Source organism: Neofelis nebulosa, chromosome 5 (assembly GCF_028018385.1).
Source record: "Neofelis nebulosa isolate mNeoNeb1 chromosome 5, mNeoNeb1.pri, whole genome shotgun sequence".
Classification (NCBI taxonomy): domain Eukaryota; kingdom Metazoa; phylum Chordata; class Mammalia; order Carnivora; family Felidae; genus Neofelis; species Neofelis nebulosa.
Window position 1 is genome coordinate 96,224,727 of NC_080786.1, and position 5,000 is coordinate 96,229,726.

A 5,000-nucleotide genomic window follows, 5' to 3' on the forward strand; every position below is an offset into this window, starting at 1 on the left:
TGAATTAGTCTTACTGAATTTCAGGATCTGCTCTTTGCCTTCATTGTGTTTCTTGATATACATTATAATGTCCAAGTTCTAGTGTTTTTAAGTGTCCACAGCCTCAAACAAAGTACTGTTCCAGTTTGATCTCCCAGGTTTCTTTCATCAGATACCTTTTATATTTATTTCCACACTCACCATTCCTCATTTGTATTGTGAATTTTTCTGCTTTTGCTACCATTATTTCTCCTAACATAAATACCAACCCCATTCTCAATATACATAAACCCTACCACAGCTAAAAGTAAGCTCTTTATCTTCAGATGGTAAGGATAAAGATCTTGTTTTACTTTTTGTATTCCAAGTGCTTAACAGAGTGTGTGCATAGAACAGATTATCAGAACAAGAGTAATATCATGCATGAACAAACTAATATGAGTATTGTGCTGGCTCCTTCACTATTCCCTGAAAATAGCACTTTGTCTCTCAGTCTTTTCTCACTTTCTTATTCTACTTCTGAAATGTAACCTCCTTTTTCCTCTGTTGACCTTGAGGGCTAACTCAAGACCCATTACTTTATAAAGCCTTTTCTCACTGTGCTTCATCATATTCCTTCTCTGATTTCTCATCACCGACTGAACCATACTGCACAATCTGGCCTATGATTATGCACTGTCTTTTATGGTTCTTTAATTGTTTCAAAGTACATAAATCTCATCTGCCCAAATTGACAACTGTACACCTTCTCAAGGGCAAAGACTGTGTCTTCTGTATGTCACACAAATCTATCAGAGTACTAAGTCTACAGAGGGAAACAGTTGTTGAGATGGCCCTCCAACTGAATGAACTCAACCTGCACAACTTTTAAAAACAGAATGTTGACCTTGCCAACTGAAAGTGTGGTAGCCAAAGCATATGGATCCTCCTTTCCTCAGCAACAAAGAGCAGCACTCCAGGCTATAGTGAGAGTATGTCCTTGAAGTGACTGCTATATGCCATCTTTCGAAACTCTAGTTGAGTGATATCATATTCACGGTAGAAAATCCAAGGCAACTGTTCCCAGCATTGAATTTTGTTCCAGCTGTATCAAATTATTTGGAAATTTTTTTTTGTTTATTTTTGAGAGAGAGAGAGCACATGCACATGAGGGGAGGGGGGCAGAGAGAGAGAGAGAGAGAGAGAGAGAGAGAGAGAGAGAGGATCCAAAGTGGGCTCCATGCTGAGATCCAGGTGAGGGGCTTGAACTCACAAACCTCGAGATCATGACCCGAGCCCAAGTGAAACGTTCCACCAACTCAGCCACCCAGGCACCCCTGGAGAAATTTTTAAAACACAAATCCCAAGCCTGTATTAGCTTATCAGAAAGTTTCTCACCTTGACCTCTGTTTCCTCGAAACCAGACTTTCCTGAATTACCTCATAAATGGACTGCTGTAAGTTTTTATTGCTGGGTCAGTAGTGACACCGTTATGTGGTGGTCAGGAGCTTTGCCTCTGGAGCCCCACTGTGGAGTCCACTTTCATCTCCTTCATGTAATAGCTGTGTACCCTTGGTCAAATGACCAAACTACTCAGCTTCAGTTTCTTCATTTGTGTAAAGGGGATATTAGGTGCCTACTTGTACAGATACAATTTAGTAAAAGCCCTTAACACTGCCTGGTTTGTAGTGAAAATTAGATAAATATTAGCTATTTTTATTACTTAAATTGGGCGTTAGGTTATTTTAGGTAATCAAAACAGCTTAATATTTATTTAATATGAACCGTGCTACTGCATATTCTGCAGAATGATTGCTGAAATTACTGTAGGATAATTTTTCAAAGACAAGGAAGCATCTTCTTAAAATTTTTTAAAAATAATGTTTCCATCTTGAGAAAATCTAGTAGGTTATAAAAATTGTAGTAGATTATGAAAAATATGATAGGCTATACTTTACCAGATGATAAGAATTATAAAACTTGATTTTTTTCACTTTTTCTTTGATTATCTGAAAATTTAGAATTAAATGTAATGATTACTCACTTTATCCATATTAACTAGACTGGTTGTTATATTTAAGTTCCCATTCCCCTACGTGGATTTATGGTTTTCTTATTTAAAAAATATATTTTTTTAATGTTTATATTTGAGAGAGAGAAAGTGCGCAAGCAGGGGAGGGACAGAGAGAGGGGGAGACACAGCATCCGAAGCAGGCTCCAGGCTCTGAGCTGTCAGCACAGGGCCCAACACAGGGCTGGAACTCACGAACTATAAGATCAGGACTTGAGCTGAAGTCGGGTTCTTAACCAACTAAGCCACCCAGGCTTTTTTATTTATTTATTTATTTATTTATTTTATTTACCCCTGGTTTTATTATTTTTAATGTAACAATCTTATTGTTTTCAAACGTTTTTTTTTTGAATAGTCTACCTTAGGGGCACCTGGGTGGCTCCGTTGGTTAAGCATCTGACTTCGGCTCAGGTCATGGTCTCACAATTTGGGGTTCAAGCCCCTCGTCGGGCTCTGAGCTGACAGCTCAGAGCTTGGAGCCTGCTTCGGATTCTGTTTCTCTCTGCCCTCTCTCCCACCTGCAATCTGTCTGTCTGTCTCTCTCTCTATATATATCTCAAAAACAAGTAAAACATTTCCCTCTGTTTCCCTCCTGTTTTCCTCTCTCTCTGCCCCTCTCCCACCTGCAATCTGTCTGTCTCTCTCTATATCTCAAAAACAAGTAAAACATTAAAAAGAATTTAAAAAAAGAAATAGGTTACTTTAGAAATAAAGGAAATAGGTGTTGAGTTGAATCTTTTCAGCTTATCAGAAGCTGATCATTTAAGTAATGTTTTACATTTATTTACTTTTTTAAGTTTATTTATTTTGAGAGAGAGAGAGAGCATGCACACGAGCAGGGGCGGGGCAGAGAGAGAGAGGGAGAGAGAGAATCCCAAGCAGGCTCAATGCTGTTAGCACAGAGCCAGACACAGGGTTCGATCCCACAAACTGTGAGATCATGGCCTGAAGCAAAATCAAGAGCCAGATGCTTAACCAACTGAGCCCCCCAAGTGTCCTTTTTACATTTATTTTTTAAAAAGTGATTGAGATTATAGATTCATATAATTAGAGAAAATTAAGGTATAATACAGTAAAATAGCTTCTTCTCCATCACTGTCCCACCTGCCCAGTTGTCTTTACCCAATCACATACAATTTTTATTAGTTTTTATATGTATGTATAATTTTAAATTTTCTTGACTTATATAAAACTAAACATGAATACATATTATTTTGATATATTTTACATACAAAACAAAATATTCTGCTATTCTGCACAATGATTTGCATTTTGCTTTTTTTATCTGATTTTCTAGTGATCTCATATCCATAAATGCAAAGCTACAGCCTTTATCTTTATAGCTACATATTATTTATTATTTCATATAGCTATATGAATTCCCATAGTTTACTTAGTGTGTTTATGTTAACACTTTTGTGTTATTACAAATGACAGTATAGTGAATAACCTCAGACATAAGCATTTTGGTATATGCATGTACATCTGTAGCATAAGTTCTCTCAATTAGGATTGCTGTGTCAAATAGTATATTCTTTTGTAATTCTGGCAAGTATTATCAAGTAGCCCTCAGTGGAACATCCATTTCCATAGCCTCACCAAGGTACCATTATCAAACTTTTGGATTTTTCCAGTTTGATAGGCTCTTTAAAAAGTGATATTGGGCATCTTTTTATATTTAAATGTGATTTATACTTCCTTTTTAATTAACTCTGTATATGTGGCCTTTGCCCCTTTTTCTTTTGCGTTGTGAATCTTTTTCTTATCAATGTCTTGGAGCCCTTCATTGTCAGATAGATTAACCTTTGGTGATGAGTTGCAGTTAGTTTTTCCCTCTAGTTTGTCATTTGTCTTTTGAGAAATTTTTACTTTAAAAAGTTTTAAAACTTTGTTTATCTTGGCTACCATGCACATAGGAATCATCCAAATACATTTACCTAAAGTAGTATATTCGGTAGCAGCAAATTTTTACCTAAGTTACATGAAGCCTCAGGGTTCCAAAAGGTGTATCTATGGAGTTTCCTGAAATACAGTATGATAATGGTTTAAATGTCAAAAACATAAGTGTTCCGTCTCCATCAAGCCATGCTGCAAAGTATATAGCTTTATACCTACTGGTAGAATGTCAAGACATGCAGATGTATAGATATTTATGTAGGTTGAAAAACTATCGATTTTTCAAATAAACCTCTGAACTATGGGAGGAAGTATTTTACATTTATTTCATTTCAAATCCTCTACTTTTGTACCTGAATATTTGTCTGGACCAGTAGTTTCCTTTTTATAAAGTATTTGAACTTTTTTTTCCTTAATGGTAACTCTATGCAGAGCCCTAAAGGGGAGCTTCTCTGGTTGAAAGCAGGATGTAGGCAGTGCGAGGCTCTAACTCCTCTGCTTTCCCCTTATGCATATGCTTTCTCTTTCCCTTCATCTTACCGTACCTAGTGGTAACTAACTTACTCAGGAGGACCCTAGTACTCTACTAATGCAGTTTCAAAGTCAAGGCTCTATCTCTTAATTCTAAGAATAAAGTAATGCCAACTCTTTTTTTTTTTAATATCGGGAAAATTTTTTTTTGCTGTGTATCTACAAACCTGTCTACCCTTGCTTAATGGAAATTCTTCTCTAGGTTTCATCTAAATCACACATTCACTGTAATTATCTCTCTCGCTCTCTTTTTTTTTAATTAGGAATATAAATAAGATCTCTGTGGTAATCAGATTCATAACATTTCTAGAGGTTTAGTGGTAAGGAGAATCTCTAAGACTACCACATCAAGCTCCCACCAAAGGAGGAACTGCCTCTCCAGTATGTTTAGCTCAGAGTCACATAGTCTAATCACACAGAATTAATTGCCCCACAAGTAGCTGCTTCCATTTTGTATTTCTTACTATTACAAAGTTTCTCTCATATTGAATTCCTGTGCCTTCTACTCATTGATCTACCCTTGGTTTTCTAGAGCTACACATAA